The sequence below is a fragment of the Podarcis erhardii genome, assembly GCF_964252035.2.
Source record: "Podarcis erhardii genome assembly, chromosome: 8".
Lineage (NCBI taxonomy): Eukaryota > Metazoa > Chordata > Lepidosauria > Squamata > Lacertidae > Podarcis > Podarcis erhardii.
In genome coordinates this window covers 69,413,213-69,429,020 of record NC_138499.1, presented here as the reverse complement: position 1 = coordinate 69,429,020, position 15,808 = coordinate 69,413,213, and the positions used below count along the sequence as shown (strand labels likewise).

General features: G+C 44.2%; 1 protein-coding gene across 4 annotated transcripts in view; it reads right to left on the bottom strand.

Moving 5' to 3' along the window:
- The window catches only part of RNF152 (ring finger protein 152), a 53,376-nt gene extending 38,019 nt beyond the window's left edge, over positions 1–15,357 (bottom strand). The window contains exons 1-3 of one of the 4 annotated variants that reach the window (XM_081873184.1): positions 13,975–14,047; positions 13,189–13,313; positions 3,871–3,955 (exon numbers count right to left, since the gene is read on the bottom strand). The gene's annotated coding sequence lies outside the window, so the exon portion shown is untranslated. Of the gene's footprint in view, positions 1–3,870; positions 3,956–13,188; positions 13,314–13,974; positions 14,048–14,819; positions 14,982–15,229 lie in introns of those variants that run through there. The other 3 variants (XM_081873182.1, XM_081873183.1, XM_081873181.1) reach the window with 3 other exon arrangements.
- Between the last annotated feature and the right edge of the window lie 451 nt (positions 15,358–15,808).

Sequence of the window (15,808 nt, the reverse complement as noted above, 5' to 3'; positions counted from 1 at the left end):
TGGATAGCTCATTCGGTTAGAGAATGGTGTTTATAATGCCAAGGTTGTAGGTTCGATTCCCCATATGGGACAACTACATATTCCAGCATTGCAGGGGGTTGGACCAAAATATCCAACTCTACAATTCTATGGTTCCAAGGTCTCTTGTGCATCTGCAATTCTTTCACTTGTTTTTTCTCTCTCTTTCATCACTCAAGTGATTAACAGGGACAAAATCTTTGGCAGGAAATTCTACCCTTTAAGTTCCTTGGGAGACTGGGATTCTTGGAGAAGAAAACTTTTTCAAGTATTGTTTTTGAACAGCAAACAAACATCGGTTATTAACAAAACAATAGGTAGTGCAGCAAATTGGCTGGGATTAAAAGGAAACCAAAGAACTCCCAGTGCTTTGTGATCAACAAAACAATCTCTGTAAATTGTTAAGAGAAGGGAGGGGCAGAGAGAAGAAATTCAGCCTCCCTTAACCCCAAGACCATGTCTATAGCTTCCTTAAAATGCATTCCCAAGCATTTCACGAGAAATCTTTCCTGCGGTTGAAAGGTGATTATCTCCCTATAATTATGCCAATCTCCTTATAATTTGTCAGTGAGGAACCGATAAAAATTTAATAACCTTGGAAGGAAAACACCAGCAATAGCAGATTAAATGGTATACTATTAAGGCTCTAAACATATTTTACTTAAAACATACACACACACACACCACAGTGAATGTCAATAATAGTAGTAACAGGGCACAAAGCGTAGACCTGCTTTGAAAGATGGCAAAGAAAAGGATTTTTAAAAAAGACCTTCTTGCCCTGACCCTCCAAAAGCTAAAACAAACATATGAAATAGCTTGAACCCTATGAACTGGCTGGCAGTATTCACTCCGCTGCTGTGCAGTAAATATAACATGTTTTTAAGGCCTGAAAAAGAGGAAGCCAGAGAAGGTAAATTAAGTTATGTATAAAAAAAGTTGCAGCGGTGCAACCTTCCAAGCTGCTTCAAGGCAAATGGGTTATGGACAGGAAAAAAGAAACAAGTCAACTTTCCATCTATGTCCGCCCCAAATGAAGGCAGTGTTCCTCAGCTGAGCCTGTGTAAAAGCAGCTCAGTAGAATTGCTGACCCTTCTACTTAATTTAAAGGGGTGGCAGCAACAGCAGCGCCTCTCCAGTCCCATTATCTTGGGGGCAGAGAATAGGAGTGGTGGTCTTCTTTGGACTTATATACTGGCCTACTAAACAGATTGGGTGAATTGACTTGTTCCACCTTCCACACCACAACAGGAATATTCAACCTCTCTGCACAAACTGGAACGGAACCAGACTTCAGGGCGTCAAGCCAGTACGGCACAACATTCTTTGTCACCCTGCAGCGACCATCACACCAGACCCAAGGCTAGAAGTCGATATTGCTAAATAATCACAGTGGTACCTTGGGTTAGGGACGCGGGTGGCACTGTGGGTTAAACCACAGAGCCTAGGGCTTGCTAATCAGAAGGTCGGCTGTTCGAATCCCTGCGACGGGGTGCGCTCCCGTTGCTCGGTCCCTGCTCCTGCCAACCTAGCAGTTCGAAAGCTCATCAAAGTGCAAGTAGATAAATAGGTACTGCTCCGGCGGGAAGGTAAACGGCATTTCCGTGTGCTGCTCTGGTTCGCCAGAAGCAGCTTAGTCATGCTGGCCACATGACCCGGAAGTTGTATGCCGGCTCCCTTGGCCAATAAAGCGAGATGAGCGCCTCAACCCCAGAATCGGTCACAACTGGACCTAATGGTCAGGGGTCCCTTTACCTTTTTACCTTGTCTTAAGAACTTAATTTGTTCTGGAGGTCCGTTCTTAACCTGAAACTGTTCTTAACCTGAAGCACCACTTTAGCTAATGGGGCCTCCCACTGCCGCCACGCCACAATTTCTGTTCTCATCCTGTTCTTAACCAGAGGTACTCTTTCTGGGTTAGCGGAGTCTGTAACCTGAAGCGTCTGTAACCTGAAGCATCTGTAAGCCGAGGTACCACTGTATTTGACTTCCTGATCTCAAGGGGAGCGTGGAAGAGGGGGACAAGCTTGTATTCTCCTGCTCTGGAGGGAAGGATTTGAACCAACGGCTTCAAGTTACAAGAAAGGAGTAAGAAGGAGTACTTCTTGCAGTAAGAGCTGTTCAACAATGGAAGAAACAATGGAGAGGTTGTGGACTCTCCTTCTTTGGAGGCTTTTAAGCAAGAGGTTGGGTGGCCATCTGTCCTGGATGCTTTAGTTGAGATTCCTGCATTGCAGGGGGTTGGGCTAGATGACCCTCGGGGTCCCTTCCGACTCTACAATTCCATGATTCTATGACACTTGTGTTTGACCTATAATGAAGTACAGTGGTACCTCGGGTTACATACGCTTCAGGTTACAGACTCCGCTAACCCAGAAATAGTGCTTCAGGTTAAGAACTTTGCTCCAGGATGAGAACAGAAATCGTGCGGCGGCGGCAGGAGGCCCCATTAGGTAAAGTGGTGCTTCAGGTTAAGAACAGTTTCAGGTTAAGAACAGACCTCCGGAACGAATTAAGTACTTAACCTGAGGTACCACTGTACGAGTAAAACATACACAGTGTAACAGACTTCACAAAACTGTGGCTCGGGCTTCAAGCATCCCAGCAAACACGTATTTCTCAAGGCTACTGCTTTTAAGGCTTCCTTCTCCACTCAGTTACTTAAAATGTTGAATTATTCTCTCTCTACTGCAGGTTGAAGCTGATCAGCTGCTACAGGTTCTCATTATCAGTAAGCTCAAGACCGCACAAATTTCTAGCCTTGTGCTACAGAAATGCCTACAGGTGTTCTGGCTAGGCCTAGCATTAATTTTCAGTACATATTTGTTAGGTATTAAAAAGCAAATTAACTGGCGGGCCAAGGGTTTTGGGAGAGTTGCCAGATAGGATCAACTGTGCTAATTTGCCAGCCTCTACCCAATTCACAGCTACAGAAACCTGCTCTCTTGTTTTAGTTGCTAATGGAGGGTTGGTGGGGTATGTACCAAACAGTAACACGCAAGACTCTCTGGAAATAAAAATCAGTTTCTGGAAATAAAAATCAGTTGCTGTTCAGAAATTACCCAGCGGATTACTCATTAGAAAAAACAGGTCCTACTTAGAATGCAGGTATTCAGACAAGGGGGTGTAAAGGGAGAACTGCAGCCAATGTTAGACCTACACAGAGTAGACCCATTGAAATTTCATTGGCATGACTGACTTAGGTCCATTAATTTAAACTGAGGGTATGTCTCTTGTTGTTGCCACCTTTAGCTTTTATCATACTGCACCAGACACACAGGGACGCGGGTGGCACTGTGGGTTAAACCACAGAGCCTAGGACTTGTCGATCAGAAGGTCGGCGGTTTGAATCCCCGTGATGGGGTGAGTTCCCGTTGCTCGGTCCCTGCTCCTGCCAACCAAGCAGTTCGAAAGCACGTTAAAGTTAATCTGGTGAACCAGGTTCGCTTCCCCGCTCCTCCACATGCAGCTGCTGGGTGACCTTGGGCTAGACACACTTCTTTGAAGTCTCTCAGCCTCATTCACCTCACAGAGTGTTTGTTGTGGGGGAGGAAGGGAAAGGAGAATGTTAGCCGCTTTGAGACTCCTTTGGGTAGTGATAAAGCGGGATATCAAATCCAAACTTTTCTTCTTCTTCTTTTCGTGCGCTGCTCTGGTACGCCAGAAGCAGCTTAGTCATGCTAGCCACATGAGTGAGATGAGTGCCGCAATCCCAGAGTCGGCCACGACTGGACCTAACGGTCAGGGGTCCCTGTACCTTTACCAGACACATAGGCCCGTCCTTCCAATATTACACACAACTGAGTTTCCTTTTTTAATGTAAAAGTTATAGAAGTCAAAACTTCAGCTTACCCTTCATCCTTCTAGCTCTGCAGGAAACTGCGCACAGAAAAATTACCCCATGACCCAGGGGAGCCAGAGAATGTTCAAGTCTACGCTGCAAAACAGACAGCGTTAAGGCAACGGATACATAAGTAAAAATCTCCCTGACTAACAAAATGGTCTTAACAGTTTGTACATGAAAATGGTCTTTGAATAGCTAACAATGTGCAAGACTGCCTTGGTCTAAGTTCTCTGCTGTGGTATTTCCAAAGGCAAATGCCCTATAACTAAAATTACAACATAGATCACACAGATGGGGGCACAGATCTGGTAGGTGTTCATGTTCTCACCATGAACTCTGCCATTATCCCAACCATTTCAATTTGAGAAGAGGCATCAATTCACCAAAGGTAGACTGAGCAGAATGAATGAGATGGAGGACTTAGGGTGGTATCCAAAGATCTCATTCTGCTAGCGCAAGGCGCATGTGCTTGCAAAACAGAACTTTCTCTGTCTCTCTTTTGCAGCTCCCCACACGCCTTTCCAAAGGCTCCTGGGAGGCTGGGGCCAACATTGCTGCTGCTGTGAGATCTGTAAGGAAGACCTGCTCCGTGCTGCAAGGCCCATTTCCACCTGACCTAGGGGCAGGGCTCAGACTCACCTTGAACAGCTAAAAGGGGCTTCTGGAAGGCCACTGGGACATTGCTGGGTTGGGACGACTAGCTAAAATGTTTTAAATGTTTTAAACGATTCCAATTTTGGTTCCTCTGGTTTGTTTTTGTCGGGTCGGTGTTGGTTAAATGTTTAGTTGGAACTGGCGGTTATTTTAATTTGAGTATTGTTGTTATTATTGTTATTTGTATTTTGGCTGTTTTTGTTATTGGTTTTTATTGATTTATTGGTCTGTTTGTTGCTTGTATAGGATATTTTGATGTTTTGTTGTGTTTTTGTACATGTTGTAAGCTGGCCAAAGAGGCAGGGGAGACCTAGCCAGATTAAAAAATATTATCAATATTAATATTCCAAAGGTGAGAAACCACTGAATAAGATTTGGGGAATGTGCAAGATAAGTAAGTGGAATTGCTACTGTGTCAGCAGAACTGCACTGTCACAGCTTTGGGGATGATCAATGTATAAAACTAGATACTGCCCACATGACATTTCATAGACTGGAATAGGATGCTTGGAGAAAACAGGAGTTCTAGCCCTGTTCGCTTATCGTTTCCTTAATTTTCCCTGCTTCAGTCCTTCCACATTTCCCTCTCTTTCTAGACATTATACCATCAGCTCACTCTATGCTGGAATCTAGACACGTACAAAAAAAAGTTGTGAAAATGCTTTATAAAAAAAAACATTTTGAAAAATATATGGAATCTGCCATAGCTCACCATCGCCATCTAGTGTCGCATTCGTATAATGCGCTTTACAACACACTTAAAACATTTTATTTGCAGCTGTATAGCTGAGTCCTGTGTGTTCTCTGCAGTGGGAGCAAGCAGGAGAGCTGAGCAGTTCCATCCAATCCGTGGGAATGCAGTCCCCACCTCCATTCCACACATATTTATCCCATGCTCTTGTGTGCATAGTTGTCAGACCAAGCATGACCAGGAGGACAAGCAAAGTAAGGCACAGAGGTATATTAACCCCCCAAAGAAACCATTTGTTATCAATCTCCAGGGTACCCATCACCAACCAGTGGCATATGACCAAATCTGGTTCACTAGATATTTTTTTACGTATTTGTTTGTAAAAGTGTTTATATATCTATACTGATATCTATCTATATCCATATATCTTTATCTATATCTATATATCTATATATCTATATCTATCTATATCTATCTATCTATATCTATCTATATCTATATCTATCTATATCTATCTATGTTTTACAACAGTTCTACATAATACAATAAAAATCATATAACAATTTTAAAATTTTAATAAACTTACAGAAAGCTGCATTCTCACCTACATAAGCCAGACAGAAAGAAAATGCAGTGGTACCTCGGTTTAAGAACAGCCCTGTTTATGAACTATTTGATATAAGAACTTCGTAAAACTGGAAGTATTGTTCCGGTTTGCAAACTTTACCTCAGTCTGTGAACGGAAGCCGAACGGTAGAAGGGCACTGGCAGCGGGAGGCCTCATTAAGGAAAACGCGCCTCAGTTTAAGAACAACTTTGGTTTAAGAACGGACTTCTGGAATGGATTAAGTTTGTAAACCGAGGTACCACTGTAGCTTTAAAAGTTGGAAGCATAAATGTAGAATCAACAAGCCAACATTCACCAAATGCCAACCAAAATGCCTGGTATCATTTCTGGAATATATTCTGCCTCTGTTCAGTGGGAAAGAATTTATTAACTGCAGAACAGTCAAAGAACCCATCCTTACTGTCCAGATTAAAAAAACCAAAAACTTGCAGTGGTATAATGGTTAGAGGTTCCAAATCTTACTCAGCCAAAAGTCTCAATGGGGAACATTGGACTGTACCACATCTGGTTTGGGGAACCTCTAGCATTGCATATGTTGCTTAACTACAACTTCCATCATCCTTGGCTATTGGCTGATGAGAGTTGTAGTTCAGCAATATCTGGAGGACCAAGGTTCTCAATGATCAGATTAGTCCGTTTTGGGGCCTAACCCGGCCTGCCGGTCAGTTTAATCTGGCTCCTGTGTAAGTTTTTTTTTAAAAAAAGCTCAACCCTAAAAAAAACTTTGGGGAAAAATCATAAGAAATGCTCAACAACTTCAATCCTAAAAAAGGTTAACAACTGTGGTAGTCCCTTCGGTCAGCCCTCACGGCCCTTCACTTCATGAAATCTGGCCCTCTTTTAAAAAAGTTTGGACACCACTGGATTATAGACACCCCCTATATATATATATATATATATATATATATGATCTCTACATGGATAAGACTAGGATGTTCTCTCCAATACAATTTGTTTTCTCTGTGTAGGTGTATATATATATATGTATATTCCTCCACATGCAGACAGCATTCAGGCACATGAGTCTCTGCCTACAGCGGTATATGTTTAAGATCAGCCCCAAAATAGTCCCCCCATAAAGATACTCTCTAAACAAAAGAGTTATCTACCCTACTTGCCCACATGCATCAGTGTCAATCTGACCTTCTGGAAGGGGAGGGAAAAATGACCGACTCTCTCCCAGTTTACAAGAGCTTCCCTTCCTGATTGCCTATGGGCAATTCTTACCCATAATAGTCAACCAGGAAGAGTGGCTGCTTGTCAGCCTGGCACAGTCCAACAGTTTAGCATTAAGAATGCAAAGTCATCTTATCAGAATCTGAAAATGCAGGCATGACCTTATATAATTTTAGAGTTTGTATGCAGCATCCCTCCACTCTGTCACAACATTTAAGTTCTGTTCACAGAAAGGGCCCCTGAGCAACGGGCGACCACAAACATGAAAAACTGGAAGTGCTAACTTCCAAGTGGTCACTGCCGCCCAAAACATTGCGTTGGTCAACATTAATCTTCTGTGCTCCCGAAATTTTTAACATTGCAGCTGTGCAGGCCTGCTGTTCTGTGCTTCAGCCAGCCATGCCTTCCTAGGGCAGACATAGAATAAAGAACAAGCATCCTGAACCATTAAGAGGAACTTCAGCAGGTATAGCTTGTCGTGTTGTACCTCTTCTACACAATTATTAAAGGTGTAGGAGCCAAAGTCCTCCCTACTCCAGTACACTCCAATCCATTCTGCCCCCTGCCCACTTCCAATATTCTACAGTCGCTGAATACACTCAAGCCCCTGTTTTTGGATCTCCCCCTTGGGGTTTTCCCCAAAAGGGTGGTTTTTTTGTTTTGGTTTTTTTGGTAGTTCTGCAAACTTAGGCTTCCCTAAGCCAGACTGTACATCTCTCTTGTGTATAAGCAGTGTGCCCTTTCGGCTACATAATAAGCAGCACTCACAGCCTGTACATCGGAAATATGATTTGCACTTAACCTGATGTAAAAAGAAAAGAGCTTGCTGTGAAAATTGTGACCGAGAAATAACTAAGCTATCGCCCCCTGAGCTATCACTTGCAAATGTTCTTTCTTCACAGAGGCAACTTTTGTACCTTGCAATTAATTTTTACTTTCAAGATGAGTCAACGTTTGAAGAGAACTTCCTTGAAGTGGCCTGTTGGTGTTATTCAAGAACAGCATAATAAGTTATTATGGGTAGGAACAGCTCTGAGGTTTGACAAGAGGACATTCCAACCATACAAAATATGAACCACAGCTTGTGTTTCATAGATGGATAAAAATCAATCACATTTTGAAGCTTAAAAACTTCAAAAGTAGTAAGTAAAATAATAAAGTTTTAAAACTGATTTTTAAAAATAGTCTTAAAAAAAAAAAACTAGTTCAAATTAAAAGGTTTTTTATGCAAACTTGTTCAAGAGTTATGCAGATGTTAAATCTGAAACAAAGTTTTCTCCATGGATCGTTTTTACACAAACACAAACCACACTTCAAAACTCAGTTGTGATATTGCAGCCCATTCCGTGAAGGTTTACTCAGTTTAAGTCCAAAATTAATTCAACCACCCCCAATATGCATAGGATTGAAGCCTAAATTAATGATTTAAATTGCCTTGCTTTAAAAAAATAAATAAACCAGTCCAGCCTAATCTGCAGAAGAATCCTCTACAGGTAATGGTCTTCAAACAAACACAACATTTTCACTTAGGGTTTACTTATATCCCACCTTTATAAAAAGGCAAAGGGACCCCTGACCATTACGTCCAGTTGTGAGGTGCTCATCTAGCAGCAAACAAAAAGTGATTAAGAAAACAGTATAATCACCATACATAGCAAAGGCAAAAGTACCCACTCTTGTTTCTCCCACTTTGCAAGAAGTAACTCCTGTTGCCTGCAAAGTCTGGGAGAAATTGTTCCGCACTTCCTCCAAATTTGTTCTGCAACTTCTCAACTGTGCCTTTGAAAACCAGTCCTCCATCTCATCACAGCTTCCTTCCTCTTTGCCCTCACTTCCACCTCTCTGCCTCGCTGGCATTTTTTTTAAAAAAACACCATACTTTAAGGTACTCTAGTGAGGCAGCGACTCCAAATTAGTCGGAAGGCTTTGGCTACTATGAAATATTTTCCCCGTTTCAACTTTGCTCGTTCCCCAACACTTCCCGCCTTAAGACTGTATAAAATGTCAGTCAGTCTACTTGTACAGGGTACAATTGTTACCCCAGAGGATTAGTGCGGTATGTACCAAGCTCTACACCGTGAGAGATTATTTGAAAGAGGTCAGCTCTGCAGCAGAGTGACAGTAGCTAATACTTAGAAAACATCACTCATCTTTTAAAATCTCTTTCTACATAATTAGTTTAAGAAGTCGGAGCTTTTCAGTCGGAGGTTTACATGCATTTCACTTCATGACATTTCCTTTGATAGACAGTGCAAAAGGGCTCCTGTTAGCCGAGCAGTCTGGGATCAAAACCAGCCACAGAGTCTTTGCAGACTGTAGGATTTGCATGCACGAAAAAGAGAGAGACAAAAATCTCCAAACTCAGCTACTTGCCACAACCTGAGGTAGACTTTTACCTCTAAGAGCAAATACTCTGAACTAACAGGAACTCTGAAATATGGTATGTTTCAGAAACCGAGCAGCCATGTGGAGTCACCCAATTTGCCAAGACTACTCCCTGGAATTCTTCCAAGTTGTTGCATGTCTCCATTGTCCACGACCACATCATTTCTTTGCAACATCTAGTGTAAACACTGCTCACAAATTTGGGGACAGAGTGAAAGGGAGAGAAGGCGCAAGTATCTGTATATGTAATTCCAAAACTCTGTGCTAGCGCACCCTACAAAAGAACTCCTAGCACAACACAAGAAATAGAAGTTTCTGGAAGCCCAAAGCCCACAGCATTTCTGAAGGGTTTACTGCTGTTGTGTTGCCTGCTTCCCATCTATGTTGGACTGAATGGTTCGACTTCCTTTTTTGTGGCTGAATGGACCATTCTGTCATACTCAATATAGAGAGCAGAACTGCCAGCCCCAGAGGTGACTGCTGGTATCGCTGCTCAAGCCTTGCCCCTTTTTCCAGTCAAAAAGCACACCCAGATCAGCAAGCTGTGCAGACACACACAGACGGGGAGGGAGGCAAAAGAGTAAACTGACCCAAGGGGGAACTTGCAGAGGAGAACTGGTAGGGTGGAAGCAAAAGAACTCCTTCCCACCTGCTAATCCTCTCCTGAAAAATTTCCCTGCCCTGCACTGGCATCACAAGGCAAACCCAAACTTGGGAAGCCTGTGTTTGCCACATAACAAACAGCTCCAACCCCATAACAAACATTTCCAGCCCCATAACAAACAGTTCCAATTGCCTACACACACACACACACACACACACACACACACACAACCAACGCATGTGGTTTGGACAACAAAACAGCCCAGCATACATTTCAAGTTTTAGACAGGTGATGAAACAGGACTGAAACAGAAATTATGTATGTGCTAAAGTGACTTCCGTCCTCGCTCAAAACCTGCAAGTTGTGCAAGCAAAGTTTCTCACATCTGGGGGACAGTTAAGCCACAGGAGTCTAAAAATGTTGAAATCAAGTTAGTACAAAGTCAGAAAACAGGCTATGGCCTCATTTACACTTAGGCCTTGGTTGCACATTACAGTAAGCCAAATAAGGGGTTGCCACAATTCCATTGAGCTCACAGCCACTACGTCTACTATCTGGTCTTTTTCACTCTCACACCACCATCAAGATTTGGCTTACGATATAATCCAACCACAGCAGAAGTACAGACCGGGGAGGCTGCCAACTCCTCTCTGAGCACCAGCACATTCCCAGTGTACCACGGTAAGCCACGTTTTAGTATTATGAGGATCTCTAACAGCGAGCCATAGGGTTGCATGCCTTCCCTGCCCTTGGCCACTCCACTGGACCTCCAGAGAGGGAGTTCAGAAGATCTCTCCATCAGATTAACCACAGCTTGCTGTGACATGCAAACCCAGATAAGAATGGCTCACTGAAACAAGCCAACTTCAAGCCAAAGTTTAAAACGGCTGGCTTGTTTCAGCGAACTGGAAGATCAACCTTGACGGACATAGCGTTCAACTGTGGTTCAAGTGAAAGCTCCTCAAGAGGAGGAGTGTGGTCAGTGGCAGACTTTGGGCTCTCAAATTTTGGCAGCACCCCGTGAAACACTACAATTTGCCACATACACATATACCACCTCTCAAGTTCCATTCTACAAAGTTGTTGTGGCGCCCCCTACAGTATGGCTGCCCTGGTTGCACCACCCTAAAACCACCTCTGCTGTGGCTCATCTATGGTTTAGCATCACATGCAAACACAGACTACAACTTATGCACTCACACTAAACCATAGAAGCTCTTACTCTAATATTTCTCTTGCACCTTTCTTCTAGCAAGCTCATGCACAAAGCTCCCAGGTGGTGTCCCATCCAGGCATTGACCAGATCCAGAATTGCATTAGCTTCAGCTAGGTTGCTGCATTGTGTGCTTTGATGACCTTTAATCCCATTAAAGTTAATGGAAATCACGTCATGGACTGTGAAAAGCAACCCTTTTCAGTACGGGGTTACATCTCTGCATTATGTGAGTTTTTACAATTTAGTGAACTCTCCACAGACCTTGTGACTATTCAGAGAACCCGGAGACACACCAGGAAATGCTGCCAGTCGCCCGGATGAGCTTTGTCAGGATTCACTAGTGATAACCGGGGCGGAAATAGGAAAATAAGACTGCTTTCAGACATTCACAAAATCCATTTGAGATTGTTGCCACTGAGATGTGAACAGTCACACCAAGACATTCCCAGAGCGCAAGGCTACTGGTTTTCAGAGAGGTCATTGCACGAACTACCTCCATATTTTCCCCTGAACGCATTCCTGTCTGGACCATATTATCCACTAAGAACAGGTCCCATGCAAGTCGTAGTTATTGAAATGCTGATTATGTAGGAGCAGCGCATTACAGACTGCGCCCAAAGTTTTCTCTCTCTCTCTCTGTGCTTTCCTTGACAGCTGTAGAAATGTCACCTTGGAAAAGCGGCAGCTGTTACGAATTATCCACTTAGCTAAGCTCTCCCCCGAGTTCTTTAATTTTATTGCAAATGAAGGCACAAGGTGGGAAAGGAGCACAAGAGGAGTGGGGGAGGGTGGATTTGGTGTCCCCCCCCCCCCTTCTTATTTGCTTGTTTCGCATAGATCCAGGTTCTGGTTGCAATCTTATTCATGGTACATTTATTTATTTTAATAAAAATGTTGCAATACTCCTCAATTCTCCCCACAAAAAGTTCCTAACAAAGAGCAGTAATTTTAAAAAAAAAAACCAATACAAGACTCAGTGAGTGCAGAAGCACAATGACAAGAATGGTACTTGAAGAAAACCAGCGAGAGGAGATCTGGTGATAATCCCTTGGAGGGGACTGTGACCTCAACCTGGGTACAAAGGTTGCAGAAGACCTGTATACATAGTGAAGCCTGCAGATTTAAAAATATGTATGTTATAGAATCATGCCAAGGGGATAATTCAAAAGGCATGAGCAAGATTCTTCAAACCTGGAACCATCGGTTTGAGGAAGGACAAAGAGAAATAACAAATCATAAATAATTTGCCAAGACAACAATGAAACGCGTTTGTGAATTCAAAGGCTCGACAGCTTAATTAACAAATAAAAGCTCAGCTTTCTTTGTTGTGTTTCCTTTACCACATATTGGCCAAACACACCCCTTGCATTCCCCTACCCCCCCACCCCAACTTTGCTGCATTCAAATTTTTTACCAATTTCCAAGCCTATTCCAGCAAAAGATTGAATTGTTTCCAAAGAAAGTCACTTTGGTGAAATTGCCTGTTGGAACAAAACACCACAGCGAGAGTCATCCGTTTACCTTTTAAAATCCGGTTTGCTTTCTCTCAGCAACCTTTCCTAATGAGACAAAGTATATCCTCTCTCCACCCCGCCTCCCCGATTTTAACAAAACCAGAATTTTGTTTCCATAAATAGATGGGCAAGGAAGAGAGATTTCAAGTTGCCTTCATTTCTTTGCCATTGTCAAAGCAAAAGAGCTTCGGGGGGGGGGGGAGGAAAGCAGCCCATAAGACTGCTGAACGTTTGCCTCCTTTGAGAGGCATTTTAAGAGGAAGAGAGACCAGTCTCTACTCCAGCTTCGTTTTACGGTATGTGTTAATGAACTGTAGGGCTCAGCATTGCTCAGTTAAAAATCAGCGGTGATGCAACCACAGACACAGAGTTCAACAAGATCTCGGCGCATGGCGTTGCTCCAGAGATAGCAGTATTAACGCAGCAACAGATACGGAACGTATTTTCGGCGGTATTACCTGAATCTCTCATTGCGTCTCGCTCATCCTTTTCTGCATGATGATATCAAGGAGGCGAACTGTTCAGCTGCTTACAGGCGGAGGCGACAGCCAGGAAGCACAGTTGTGACAGAGCTTTGTTCTGCCTGCAGTGAATTACAGGAAGCCAGGGTTAGACAACAGCAGCAGCAGGCAGCAGCAACAACAACAAATTAAAAAACCAAAGTGTCCCTTTTTCAGCCTGGATTTGCACATCTATTGGGAGACGGAGGACCAAAAGGGGCGGGGGGCAGGGGGGAGGAAGAGTCACGAAACGGGACTGACGGGAGAATATTCCATTGCATGTTTGCCGGATCTCTATTTAACGAGCAAGCAAGTTGAAATCTTCTCCATCGCTCTTTCGTGAAGCAGCCTACCCCTTCGGGCAACCCCCCCCCCCTCCTCGCCAGCAAGAGAAACAGACAGCCTGTAGCTATTACAGATTAGACTTGATGTGGACAGAATATAGTTGCCTGCCTGGATGAAGCTATATATAAATACAGCCGCTGATCAACTTGCATAATCAGACTGTTCTGTCACCATCACCTCCACTCCCTAGCAACCCAACTCACCACCACCAGCTCCCCCCCCCTTTAAAATAATAAAATAAAAGGCGAAAAGGGCGCGTGGGTTTTCAGAACGGCACAAGGCACAAAAGCCTTTTTACCCCCACTCCCAAGGATAACACACAAACCCTTTTCTGTCTCTTTCTTTAAAACAAAAACAAACACCCTCCCCCCAAAAAACGACCCGCAATGCTTCATATACCCTAAGCTCTTGCTCTTTTGCCTTGCCCTTCCAGCTTCACCCCTGTCAGGCAGAATCTGGCCAAATGGAAAAAGAAAGGGACACACACAGACACACAAAACCAAACATCTGTCTCTTCTTGTGCTGGCCCCTCCTCTGAGAGGTGTTGGGGGGGGGGAGAGAATCCATGCTGGGAGGTACAAAAAGAAAACATAACACAGCCACAACCATCCCCCCCCAAGATGCAGCTGGGTGGCTTACAAGCTAGCTCGCTTGCATTTCTTTTTTTGCTTTCAAAGTAGGGAGTGATTTCATATATATATATATATATATATATATATATATATATATATATATATGCCTCCTTAACTGTTTCTAGAGAGTGAGCAGGGTGGATGGAGAGTAGAGGCTTGCTGGTTCGCAGATTTGGCCACTGCTCCAGAGAAGGCATCTAAGGACATATTGCATCGCACCAAAACCCTTCTCTTCACACACATGCAACTTGCCAGCACTCAAACCCCAATGCACGTGCCCAGCGCCCCCCAATCCCCAGACCCCCCCCAATATGCCTATGAGCTGAGTAACCCTCTATGCATGCCTCCTCAAGGGATAAGCCCTGCTGAGTAGGGCTTACTCCCAGGTAAGGCTGCAACCCCACGCCCCGCTTACCTGAGTGAGCCCCACAGAATTACTTCCGAGTAGACAAGGCTAGGTTTGGGTCATTAGTTGCTTCTGCAAGCCCTGATATGCAGAAAACCTGAGAAGGAGGAAGCAGACTTTTTAATATATATGTATATTTCCCCCCACCCTTTTCTGTTGCTTTTCTTGGAAATTACAAAACAACTCTCCTCCACAAAAACACACACCCCTCTTGCATGACAAATCCTCCTTTCAAATCAGACTCTCGCTGCCTTTGCTGCATTCAACAGTTTGGATGGGAAGGCTAAAAGGTTAAAGCTGGGGGAGGGAAGAGGAAAGTCGACGCTCGCTGGCCCTTTTCTGCATAGATGTCCGAGATATGTATAGTGTGCGCTTATCTCTGCCGCCGCCACCCCCGGCCAATCCCCCCCTTTATTTTTTGGTCCAAATGCAGCGTATGCCCCCCCCGTGCCCCCCCCCCCGCTAGCAAGCCAGCTGGAGCTGAGGCAGGATATGAGTTTGGAGACTGGTTTTTCAGATATAAATATATATTTATATATATTTTCAGATATAAATATATATATAGAATGGTTTTAAAAGCAAGCACGCGTTTTGCACAGCTCCGCAGAGCTCCTACCCATTCAGGCAGCCTGCAGCCTCTGAAATCTTGCCTGATCCGCCGTCGGCAGCAAATTGAAGACGGAGGAGGCGAGGGAGGGAGGGGGATGCTTGCCGGAGAGAGCCTTGAATGTACAAGAAACTGGAGGCGGGACGGGAAGGATCCGCCCCCTCCCTTCGCGTCCCGCCCCCTTCCTGACATTCCCACCCCCCCGCACCTCTCTCTCTCTCTCTCACCTTCCCTCCCCGTTTCCCAAAAAAACCCACTAACGAACCATTTCCCGCCCATCCAACTCAAGCTTCCGCCGGCTTCTGCCAGCGACAGAGGCAGAGGCAGCATCTCAAACGAGTCGCGGCATTGTGGAGTCGGAGGGGACACCGAGGGTCATCTAGTCCAACCCCCTGCAATGCAGGAATCTCATGGAAGGAGAGAGAGAGTCCAACAAGTCTTGTGGCAGGCAGTTCCACTGTCAAACAGCTCATGTGGCACCTTTTAAATTTTTTTAAGAACATGTTTATTGTAGCGTAATAAGCTTACAGGGGCCAGAGTTCACTTCATCGGATGCACGAGGTGTTATTCTCAGTTGCCAAGCACAAT